The sequence below is a fragment of the Pseudopipra pipra genome, chromosome 2 (genome assembly GCF_036250125.1).
Source record: "Pseudopipra pipra isolate bDixPip1 chromosome 2, bDixPip1.hap1, whole genome shotgun sequence".
NCBI lineage: Eukaryota > Metazoa > Chordata > Aves > Passeriformes > Pipridae > Pseudopipra > Pseudopipra pipra.
In genome coordinates, this window is record NC_087550.1 from 104397979 (window position 1) to 104411069 (window position 13091).

The following is a 13091-nucleotide window of genomic DNA, read 5'->3' on the forward strand; positions in this document are numbered from 1 at the left end:
AAGTCAGTGGGAAAGGCTCTGACCTGAAAAGACCAATAGCAGGTGCTATATATGGATTCACACTAGTGCAGGAAACCATCTTAATAATTAATGATGACCATAAAGCACAATGTGGCTCTTTTACAGCACAGAAAATAGAAGTAATTATAAAGGCTCTGCAGCAGAATATTGATTGACTTATTGGATGTATAGTTTGGCCTTATTCCTTTGAGGAGTGTTTTATGTGAATGTATTTAAAAATAGTTGTGTTTGTGCTTTTTTTTATTATAGAAATTATAAATAATAAAGTTTTAGAAACCCATTAAAATACGGTATTAAAATACATTAAAATATATACTTGATGATCTCTGAGGTCTTTTCCAACCCAGTTGGTTCTATGATTCTATGATTGCAAGAGAAGAAGGATTTAAAACAAGGATGGATGATAAAAAGGTGGAAAGACCTCAAAAAACTGATGTTTGTTGAAAATGCCAGATAGAGTGTAGGGTCATTGCATAAACCTGCCCCTGACCACAACTGCATTCTATGTGCCCTTTGCTTCTTCCACTGGCCCAGTTCTGTTAACTGAAAAAAACAGTTCTGAATTTTGGATTAAAAAAATCTGCCAAATGCGCTTGTGTTATTTCATAACAGTTATTTGCAAAGCTTCTTAGTAGCTGTCAATATACATTCTTTCTTTCATTATGGGCACAGTCTAGAAATTAACTGTGGAGTCCCTGGAATAGTGTGTGCAGATCATTATCTGTATAAGTCCCATTTAGTTTAATTGAGCTCCATTTAAACTTAAATATGTTGTCTTGAAAACTGTTTTTTTGGAACTGTCCTCAGAGTATCTTGGAAAGGATTCTATGCTGGAAAAAAATCAGTTCAGTGTTCCTAAAACTCTGCCTATGGGAAGTTAACATGTCTTTAACCATTTCCCAGGGCATTTTCCCCACTACTTTTTATATGGTTTTAAGGAGCTCATTTTGTTAAGAGCATCTCAGCACTCATAACTATCAACTCGAGTAATAGTCTGTTTTTTTTGCTTCAAACGTGGAGCAGACTTAAAACACAGTCTGCTTCAAGGATCCAGCTGGTTTTGCATTGTCTTTGAACAAAGAGAAAGAATAAAGGATGTTCTGCCTACGAACTGTGTGCACTGTAGTCTTCACTGTGTACACAGTTTGTGAAGACATACCTGAGCTAACATCAACTTAAGCAAGCCCTGCTTCTTCCAGAATACCAGTGATTCTTGACAGCAGATTCCCAAGAAGGGGAAGCTGTGAGTTAATACTGTGCTGACCTTTATAATAGTGACCACACCTCACTAAGCTCTCTGGAGAGGACCTTGGGATTGTCCCCTGGAGCTGCTGTCACAGCTGTGACCGCATGAGATGCCATTCACAGGTGGTGTTGTGGGTTTAAATGAAGCTTTAGGATGTAAGTCCAGAGCTATCTTCCACCCTTGCTGAAACCTCCAGTGCTTGTATCTTCAAACAGGTGAATATAGCCAATCCAATCTCTCTTTTCCAGTACAGAATATATTTGTTTTATGAGGAATATATTATGCCATGACAGAAAGAAAATGAAAAGATGAAGGAGCTGAGTGAAAGTGCATTTGTTGTGTGGATGGCACGGGAGGCATTTCTTTTAGTGAGGGAAGTGCTCCCCAAGGATTGTGCTGGGAACCTCTTGGAATGTAACATGATGTCCCATTTCTTCCCACTTTTTGCCTGGCCTTCCTTTGCATGGCAAACAAAGCATGAGATAAATAATAGAATTGGGCCAATGTGAGGTCAGTCCTATTCCCATTGTGAGAAAACCAAAGCATGTGAGCAGCCCCTAAAAACTGAGAAGCAGACCTTTGTCTAGTAATACAGACTAGTTTAGGTTTCCTTTGCATTGATGTTGAGAAACAACCAGGTTTGATGAGCTCAAGTGAACTACTTCTTTAGAGGTGTCTGTCTCTTTTACTGAATATAAAAGAAGTTTGGACAGCTAACTCTCATCATAGTTACCAAAGTCAGGTAGGATGATCTGAGGCCAGAGAGTCCTTCAGTAGGGCCTGAATAAGTGCTCTGTCCTTTGACAGTTTCAGGATTCTGAAGACTTAAAGTGATGCAGAAAGTCTAGATCCTGGGAAAGATCCCATCATATATCAGAATTAGGAAGAATGGTTCACTCATTAGCTTTTGAACAGAAGAGAAAAAGGGAAACAGATGTAGTCCTCACTGAAATTGCATATAAATTGTATTTTCTAGCAACTAAATAAATAAATACTCTTCTTACTTGCTGGTGGTGTGATGCTATGCAGTCTTTTGTGATGTAAAGTTTTAGCCAGAGGGGACAGGAAATTAATCAATTCTATCATGTGAGTGTCAATAATTGTTTTTCTTAATATGAATTTGAAATGAAATGTACTGCAAAGAATGTTTCAGTTATGGGAAAGATCAATCCACTCCTGCAGTCCCTATCCTTGTTAATAAGTTGCTTCCTTGCAAATAGAAATGCAGTGATCCTTAAAAAATCCAGAGGCTTGTATTTTAAAAACATCGATGCTGCTGCAGGCAAGGTGATTGCAGCCATTAGTTCCTCTTTATGTCAGAGGAGGATCTGGCATCAAAAACCCAGAAGATTCCTGAACTGCCTCACCAATGCCTTAAAAACAGAAAGTCCTTATTGTATTCACAGGAGGAAAACCACTAAAGTGTGAAATTTCCCCTTCACTAGTCTCTCTGATGAACCAGAAAAATCAAAGCAATTATAAATGAGAAATACTGCTTAGTTTTCTTATGTTTTTGAAGTGTTTTACACCCTGCATGTTTGGTTCACATTTCATATATTCTCCCTGGTAGCCACGAAGAGAGAGCTCGGGACTGCTAAACTTGTGTGATCACACAACTTTACGGTCTCTTTTTTAGTCATCTGATGTTTTCTGTGATGTCGAAGATGTTTATAAAATGTATGTCTAGCCTTTCTGAAGCAGAGTCAACCTATTCAAACCAAACAGATGTGCTGCTAGTTCTAACCATAATTATTAAATAGTAATTGCATTGCCTTAAGCTTTAATAATGTCTAAAATAAAAATTGTGAGGAAAACTACTGCCAACAAAAATTACTTCTCATATAGCTAAATAGTCTTTAATGTGGAATTTACAATACAGAAAGCAATATCCCCAGCTGATCCACACTTAGGGAAGTAAAAAAATGCACAGCTGATTTTCTGCTAATTTGCTGTAGTTTATTTAAGCTAACACAATGGAAAAGGTCACTTAGGCAACTTCAGGACCTGTCATCTGCTTTAACAGTTTTAAAGTAAAAACCTCATCAGGGAAGGTGGAAGAGAATTGAAGTGAGCATGTGTTTCTCAGAGAAAATAAACTGCTCACTATTCTTGATATTTGTCTGAAAACAGACATTACCACGTAGGAAAACTGCTAAAGCTGGAAAATTTTGTCAAGAATAAAAATTCTTCCTTTGCAAAGCAGAATGTGTTTCAGAGCAATTCCAGTTCAATGAACTTCTGATGAATTTAGAAGGGAATTCTGTATAGTTCTGAGATTTTTGAATCTGCCTGGATCTTGAACAAATGGATAACTGGAATTTCCCAGGCTAGTGGCTCTGGGAGCAGTTCATGTGGCAGGAGAATGCAGGGGCTGAAGATCCCATACATGTGTGGTAATGTGTGTTGCAGGTGGTGATGAAACTGTGACTGCCAAACATTATATCTGCCATTTCACATTGCTGTATCTGCTTCCACTCTGCAGTGAGAGAGTTGGATAATGAGGATATACCCCTACCACCTCTTCTGTATCACTCTTCTTCTCCCATCTCTCTACAGACTTTATTACTTGTTGAAGGCAGTGTCTTTCTTTTTGGCCTTTTAGCTTCTCTTCCAGTTGCTTAGAGTCATGACCTCGCTTTCCTCTTCCTTGGACCCTCCTCTGACTGCTGGATGTTGGTGATAGGGTTTATAAGTGGCTGGAGAAAGTGTCAAGAGTCATGGAATGGGAAGGAGGCAGATGGCTGTGGCAGTGTAGGCAACAGCAGGGGCTTCTCCTGTGGGAGAGGGACCTCATGCCACTAAATTATATGTGAAAATATTAAATTAAACTCTGATATTTCTTTTCTATGCTAGAAAATTCCTCAGGGAAAATATCTTTTGTGTCTCCATGTGAAACAAAAATATGAACTAGCCAGGTTCCTTTCACTCAAAGACAATCCAAAGTTCTTAAGTATTAAGCATCACAGAGCAAACTTTAGCAAAGGTTGCTGTATCCTTACTTACAATGGGTTTTCATTCCTTATCTCAATTTTATGCAGGAATGAGTGAAGACAGTGCCAGGACTTGATTAAAGAGGGTATGTCATCTGAACTGAGCATGTGTGTTAGTAGAGATGACAAACTGTTACTTAGGACTTCAGTCAGAGTTATTGATGCCAGGCTGGGCAGGTGTACTGATGAGGAAAGTTCCCTCTCAATAAATATGTAAATGTGTGTGTGTAGTTGAAGAAGATGGGCAGAGACAGCCTCTGAGCTAATAGATGGTTGATTTTTACAGGTAGCAGTTCCAACTCAAGCATAACGTTTTCCTTTGGGCTAGCATGCTAGAGGGTTTGTGTGCTCTGACCTTTACCTGATCTGGCTTTATGACTGTGCATCTCCCACTGGTGTTAGTGGGAAGAAACAGTGTTAATGGTCTCTGTCAGTGTGTTTGCACTGGAGAGATAGCCAAGCTAGCTGTAATTAAGATAGACTAGCAACAGCAATCTAGCTGTGGTCATAAAGAATCTCCATGTCATGTGGGAATAGTACTTCCACCAGGCTGTCCTACTGGTTGAGAAGTAGTTTTTAGGCTTTGCTCCACCAATGCTTCCTACCTCATGATCCAAAGATGCTCCTTGAGACATAGACTGTGGTCCCTGAAATGACTGGCCTTGCTTTCTTCTCTTGACATAAATGTTAATTTCTTTTCAAAGCAGTGATAAAAAAAAGACTGAATGAGCACTCAAAGTTTGCTCTTATTTTTACTTGGTTATAAAGGAACAATTGCAACAATACAGTGAGTTGCAGTGGCACAAGATGGGCAGTGATTTCTCAGGTTAAAGGAGGCTGAGAAACTGTTCAACTCCATGCTGTTCGGTTGCAAATGGCTTGTATCATTTATTCTCCCAGAAGGAAAATGCATTTCAAAGCCTAGCTGTGAGAGAGGAGGAGTGACTGTATAGTGGAAAAGACCTCTTTGTATAGTTTATAACAAGGAGAGGCACTACTTGGAAAACTTTTCAGTGGTTCTATTTTTGTGTTAAGGACCATACAAATCTGAATGCAGAGTGGCAGATTGGAGAAGGAACAGTGACACTTTGTGAGCCATTTCTGGCTGTCATTAGTCCTCTTATCATTCTCCACTGAGCTGTCACCTCCTGCAGCATTGAACTATCATTTCCACGACTTCTGATTTGGTGTAAGGGTAGCCATTCCTTTGAAGGAGAGTCGGATTTATGCCAATTGTTCAGAAAGGACCACAGAAAATTGCTGCCTACAATCTAATTTTCTGCCAGGGCTTTTCCCTCGAGCTATTTTTTAATGGGGTGTGTGATTAGTGGGGGAAAAAAGTTGACTTACATTTACAGATTGCATCATCTCTGCTGAATACCAGGAATCCCCAAGGCTCTGGCACTCTTTCAGTAAAACAGCAGGCTTTTCTGAATAGCTTGAATTTCTCCTACCATTAATTCTCCTTTAGCTTTTTCTGCTTGTCTGTTTCCTCTTGCTCATCTAGTAAACCAAACTAACCTTATTTCCCTCCCTCGGGTCTTTTTGATTTTAGATTTTTCCCTGTGATTAGTCATCTGTGTCAAGAGAAAACTGAAGCAGGTTTACAGCATTGCTAGTGCAGTGGTTGGTCATGTGAAAAAGAAAGATTCAGCTTCCAGATTCATTGACAGAATTATGGAAATTTGCATGGAAAGGGGGTTACTTGCAAAGCTTTTTGTTGTATTGCTCTCTCTCAGCTTTAACCTGAATATGTCTTCTGGTGCTATATCGTGGGTTAGTGCAGTTCATTGCAAAATATGTCACACATTACATCCAGAACACAGTGATATTTGGGCACACTTGTGCAGATCCTGCAAAACTATAAGAGGTTTAAGCAGCTTAGTGTTTTTAATTTTGAGAGAGTAAATGGCATTTCTGTTTATTGCTTATCCATCGTCAAATTTTAAAGGCAGAAAGCTTTTCCTCTCAATGTAAACTTTAGGTAATGAACTCTGTGAGATGGAAATATAGAATTTGACATGGTGGATTAGACTATTTTGCCATTGTCTGTAGTATCCTAACACTGTCCGTGACCAGTAGCAGAAAGGTAGAAAAAAAAAAAAAGGAGCATGACTTCTTTTAGAGTAAATTTTAAAGTAATTTTATGGTGACCTGCACAAAGCAATCTTGGCTCATGCTTGGGGCTTCCAGATATCATAATATTAACAGCTTTTAAGGAAAATATTATTTATCTTTTCTTTCCTAAAATTCAAATGTATAAAAACTTTCCTCTTCATCCCCATCCATGCCATTAATATTTCTATTACTTGATTATTATTATTACTCATTATTGATTTCTACCTACATTTAGCACACAGCTAAGCCATTTGCAATACACATACTGTGGCTGATAGGAAAGCTCAGTCCAAATCAGAGTATTTGAAATTGTACACAATACCTGATGACTGTCAGGTATCCTTTATGATATCAAAACTGGGTTAAGACAGTTCATATTTTATAGGTCTCCCTAACAGCCCCTGTCCTTTCTGTGCCCAGGCCTTCCACTTTCTCCCTGAAGTACCAGTAGTAGGAAGGAGCTGTTGGAAAGGTCCTGCACAGCCCGATGGCACTCTGCAGGATCTGGGCTGAGTAAAACCACAGGTATGGGTTTTTTCATGCTTTCCTTTGTCTTCTTTTTTTTACGTATTCTTCAAGAGGAAGTTCTGTGGGTTTCTTCTGCACAATTTTGTTAGCTTAAAAAGTCCGGAGTGCGAGATCTTGAGGAAGCTTTTTTCCAAGATCCTGGCAACGACAAAATCATGGGCGACCAGCAGTCTTGTGTTCACAGTCTTAGCTAGAGGGGTAGACATGACCATGGGTGAATGATGGGAAGGATAAGTGACAGGAAGAGATTCTGCAGGGCTCAGAACCTTGGTAGAGCATCTACCTCTCCCTATAAGCTTCACTTTCCATCTTTTAAGCTCTTTGCTGTTATTACATGCTTGAAGACAGCTGACCTATCCCCATAAACTTGCTTGTGGGCTCTTAATCCTAAGAGAGCACTATGTTGTTTTTGTAAAATAAATACAATTTGTTACTCTTTGCATAATTTTTTAGTTCATATGCAAAATTTGTAGTGTAGTGTGCAAAACTATTCAGTGATTTCATAATCAATTAAAATTGTAAGATTTCGCACCTTAAGCTGAGAACCCTACGCTACATAATTTCAGCCTAATGAATCCCATAATATTTTGTGGCTTGACCTAAAAGTTCCTCTTACCCTGCTTTACCCTATATTCCTGTGTCCTCTGATGCCCAGGACAGAATGTCAGTTTGGAATAAAGAGGTAGCACAAAACATGTGGAAACTAGAGGAGGTGATGGATCCAAGGGCATGAGAACATTCTATTTCTGTACTTATGGAAAAAGAATATAAGCAAGCCAACCCCAAAGATCTTAGTGTTTGAAAGAAGAACACCAAAAGTTTCACAGCATGGCAACATGGTATTGCCCTGGTGATGCTCTGGGGAGGCAGCATCAAATGTTAGAGGAAATAGGAAGCCCGCAGCAGATGCTGGAGTGGTACCTACTGCTCTCTTGCTGAGGATGGTGATTTAGGGATGTCAGCTGGGATTTTCTGCAGGATGATTCTACTTATGGCTGCAGCTGGCAATGCCATAGTGCCAAAGATAATAAAAGATTTAATCTACAGGATGGTTTGGCACAATAACAAATGGGCACAAATCTGACCCTGAATAAATTGAGATGGAAAAAGGTTCTAACCATCAATGGTGTAAGGTTCTGGAGCAACTGTTAAAGAGAGGCATTGTGGAATGGGAAATGGGATTTCAGTGGTTCTGAGTGGGGTGTTGCTGCCATTTGATGGATACTGGAGGGTGTTAACAACTGGGTTTACAAGGGACAGAGCTCTGAGGCAGAGGCTCAATTCCCAAGCTTTCTCCTGTGTTCTTGTCTGGTTTTTGATTCTGACCCTTTTCCAGTCAGGATTGCAATAATGATTGATCTTTTCTAATTTTTAACAGAGCAAGAATTGTGAATCAGCCTCTATATCTTAGTCTTAGGCATCCAATGGTATAGAATATAGAATGCCAAGACGCCTTAATCAGCCCCTGTTTACTGTCTGACCCTGAATAATGATGGTCAATTCTGTTGTTTAATAAATGTTGGAACAACACCATTTCCTTTCTGTCTTCTTATCCAGCTTTCCTGACAGGCAGGGAGAACAGGCCTAATTGACCAAAAATGTGGCTTGTGTCTGACATTTATTGTGATAAAATGTGACATTCTGAAATCTGCCATTCAGATCTTGTAGAAATGCAAAATGATCTGAGTCTGTCCACCCTGGAGACTCAAAGTGCAAGTAAATATGCCCATACTTAGATGGGATGTTAACAGCTTCTGTAAAAATTCAAGTGGAAAAACACTGCAGTTTTGGCCTTGAATTCATATCATCTTGTATATGAAATAATTATTATTGTAACAGAAGAACATGTCTGTATTCTCTGTCTCTTCTGAGAAAACTACAAGTCCCAATCGTTTAAAATCAATTCTGTTTAAGTCAGGGAGACTTAGTGGCCTCCAGTATGGCCCTCAAATGCTGTACTTTCAGATAAAGAGCCAGACTTCTACCAACTCACTAAAAGTCAGTATTTAACAATAGTTCTTTTTCAGAACCCCAATGAAAGTTGCCTATTGTGTCTAAAAAATGGGTTATTTTAGCTCCAAATTGCCACTTGCCTCCTACTCAGTATTCTGACACTTGGGACTATTTCTGCTTCAGCCTTGAAAGCTTTCCCAGTACATATTAAGTAAGCTGAAACTCATAAGCGAAGTCCTGTCCTTGCATGACTTTCTCCTTTCATTTAAATAAAAGAAAAGCCAAACGAAAAAACCCCATGAAATTTGTTCCTCTTTCCTGATGAAGATCTGTGTAGCTATCTCCTGAATGAGTCATCTGACTTCTCAGCTGATAATATATCTATTAGATCTGTCTCTCCTCACCTTTTTTTTAACATGAAGTGTAAGTGATTTATGCTGAAAGGTTAAACCTTTTCTTTTGACTTTATGCCATTCCATAGTATAAGCCAGGTCACCTTATTACCCGTTACTTTATAAAATCCAACTGCTTTAATGGATGTACTTCTGTCAGTGTTATGCTAAATAAGTTTGTCTATCAGGCAGTGTGCCATATGATATCTTTTAAGTTTTTGTTTTTTGTTTTTTTTTTACATTTCTAGATTTCTGCCTTTACCCAGACTTTTCTCATCCAGTTTAAAAGTTGGTTTTACCTTTCACTCCTTTGTGACTTTCCAGGGAGAGTTTCCAGAGCTCTGGTTATGTCAACTCTAGGTTTGGTGCTTCAAGCCAAGATAATCTTAATGCTTCCCATATAAGAACAGAGATGGGAGAGTCTTACATATCAGAGCAAAATCCCATTTTATTTGTCGTCTAGCACACTCGTTTGTTTGCAAAGGTCCTTGTAGCTGATGACCCTGCTGTCAGTACTATGAATCTTTACTGTGGCTCTGAATTCAGAGACGCTTAGACATACTTGAGGAATTTCATTTACATGTTATATGAAGAAACTTAAAAATTAATGTTTCTTTTGAAAAGCTGTTTAGTTTGCTCTTAGGTAGTGCTGCTGCAGGGGAAAACAGAGGAAGGCTGTCTAAGTCTAACATAATGGATGAAGATCTTCCCAAACATTACAAGTTTTAAAGAATCTTAGCATTAGAATATTAAGAAAATGTTTAAAAATAGCTATACTGCAATTTTTCATGCTCTTCTCTCAAACAATGAGTTAAACAGTCTCATGAACATTAATATGCAAAGTCTCAGAGGGACACAACTGGGGAGAGATGAAGAGATGAGTCCTATCCCCGCCCTTATAGAATTAAAGACTCCTTCTTAGACTTAGATAAAAATAGAAGCCATTAGGTAACGTTTGGGAATTTCTCCTTTTTCCTATTGGACAGTAGAGTGTAAGAGAGTTAGGAAGCCACCTTCTCTTCACTTTTGTTTTCATTTCTTAATTTAGAAGTCCAAATAATTATTGACTTCGTTCTCCTACACCCTCCTACAGTTTTCTTTAGAGACCGATTTGTACTCTCATGGAAGTGCTACATTTTTGTGAGTTATGTTTTTTCTGTGTGCATGTGTGGAAAGGAAGGGAGATCATCTGGGTGGATGCGTAACTTGTTTTCTCACAGTTGCTGCATTTTCCTTTCTTAAAACTCTTTGCTTAGGCTGCTCTTTCTTAATGTGTGTTTATCATCCAAAGTAAATTTCATACCAATCACTTGTGTCTAAAGTAAAGGCATTGAAAAAATGTGCAGAAGTTCAACATAATTTCTACTCTCTTGCAGCCTAAGTAACATATCTGAGGAAACTTTCCTGTGGTTAATTTCAAACAGAAAAACTCTTCCTATAAGCAGACTACAAAAGCCAAGGTTCCCTATAGTAGAGACAGACAGCCCTATATATTTGAATGATTCAGGTTTCTTAGCTTACTGTTATTTTCCTCTTCCCTCTCCCTGTCTAAATAAAGAATGAAAAGAAAATTAAATGAATGAAATCGTGCCCTTATTTGAAGGCCACTGTGAAAATCCCATTGCCTTCATCTGGGCTAAAACACCTCTGTAAGTATTTAATAATTTACTCTGTTTCTGATGTTTTCAAGCAAGAGAACATTACAGTCCTTACAAATATCCCACAAGACTGAGAAACTATCGGGGAGCAATTTGGTCCTGGAGAGGCAAGTGTTGATGTTCCAGCCCTACTACAAGCAGAGTCTGAGAGGACTTTTTAACCCACATTTATCCACATTGAGTATTGAGCATTGGTCTGCTTTGAAGCCTGTTGTGAGTAATAGCTATTCAAATAGTAATTTGTCTCTTAAAAAATCAATTCATTTGATTCAATCAGTTCAATTGATACAGTGATACGACTGCTAACAGCATGCACAAAGGTGTATGTGGTCCTCTGCTATACTCACCTACCCTTACCAGTCAGTCACTTGTGTCTGCTTTCCTCTGTCACAGGCTACTGCCTTGTTCTTTGCAGATCCTTCTGCTACAGAGTAGTGGGCATTTGGAGGCAAGGTCTGAATAATGCTTAGTCACAAGGTGATGTCCTGATCCTGCAGCAGAGATGTTTGGCAAGATAGCTGCTGTGGGTGACACATGCTGGAGATCAGGCTCTGAGAATAAAGAAGTGAATCCTGTTAGAGCCTAAAAAACCCCAGCCAATGCCTGTAGCTGTTATTTCCCAAGGGCCCTAGTAATTCTTTCCCTCTATGAGCAGGATTCAAATTATCAACGAATGAACTGGTAGTGAAAAAATTCTGGCATGGGTAGAAACTGTTGTGTACCTTTTGGAGTCATATTGAAATATTTCCTTAATTACAAAAGAATGATATGAGAAGTGTGTTACTTTCAGGAACTAACGAATTGATTTCCTGGAAGAATAAAAGATACTTTCTGCTTTAACCAATTGAGTCCACAGTACAGAGAAAACAGACTTGTTACAGAGAACTGGAATTACAGGGTATATGCTTTGCCATGCTCATGGTTGTGACCAAACTCAAACCAGACAAAGGAGGCTGATTCTACTTATAGGGGTTTTCTTCTTACAGAGTTTAGTGGACTGAAAGTCAGTGTATGATTCAACTGCTGTTCTTCATGGCCAGAAGGAGGGTAATAGATGGAGGTCAGGGAGTTCAGTCAGTAATTCCTTTGGAATAGTGCAGCTCATTAAGCTTAAAAAGAGTAGGGGAGTTCCAGCCATGACAGTTTCTGACAGTCCCACTTGTGTTTGTCACTTCAAGAACACTGCATGTGTTCACAGTTGAACTTTCAATGGTAGCTAATTCAGTGCTGAATCAGTCACTAAGGCTTTCAGAGCAGTTGGACCTTTGGAAAGGAGGAAGCTGAGGAGAGAAGAACTCTGAAAAATGAAATTAAGGAGGAGGGAATTCTTGGTGTCTAGGCCCTGGCAGAATTAAGATTTCAGTGTGTGTGGGACAATTTGAAATGAAGTGGACTAAAATGTCTCCTTTTCTTGAAAACTCCTTATAGTGAATCCCAACCATGTGTTGAAGACTTACTGTTCTCACTGGAAATGAAGCATCAGAAAGGTCAACAAATCTGCTTGCAGGGAAGTGTTCTAATTAGTCCCTTTCTGCATCCCCCCGGCAGTACTCTTTCAATGACATTGAGGCAGGAGTCAGTTCTGTCCAGCAGCATCTCGAACCATCTGCTTTCATATGGCTGGTTCTGCTTCATTTATTTTGACTCCTCTGCATTCCATCTGACTTCCAAATTTGTCTTTGTCTCTGGCTATCCAAGCGCATGTCTAGACATGTGAGTGTGCTTTGGTAATGACGCATACCTTTCCTTGGTGATGATGTAATATTTCCCATCAAACCTAGTTTTGGTGAAGAATTTAGTACTAGCGATCATTCTGATGAAGCATCGATAACATCTGCTCATCCTCTTTTTTCCTAGTCTTGCCTCTCTTTGCAAGAACCATCTGTTTCAGAGTACTTGCACTCAGCTGAAATCTCCCTTTTCCTTTTAGTTTTTGCTGCAGAGTTTTATTCCTGTCCTTCCGTAAAGCTACATAAAGCTATACGTTCTTCCGGTTCTGATGACTGCCTACCAGACTTGGATCTTTCCAAAATGTCATGTTCTCATGATTGTGTTGTGCCCCAGTTTTCTTCCAGTGCCTTGCCTCTGCTTAGCCCTCCTTACTCTCTACTCCAGGAAATTCTTGAGATAGGTGATCATACTGATTTGGTCTAACAGTGACACTTGTGAAGTCAGGATGCTGACA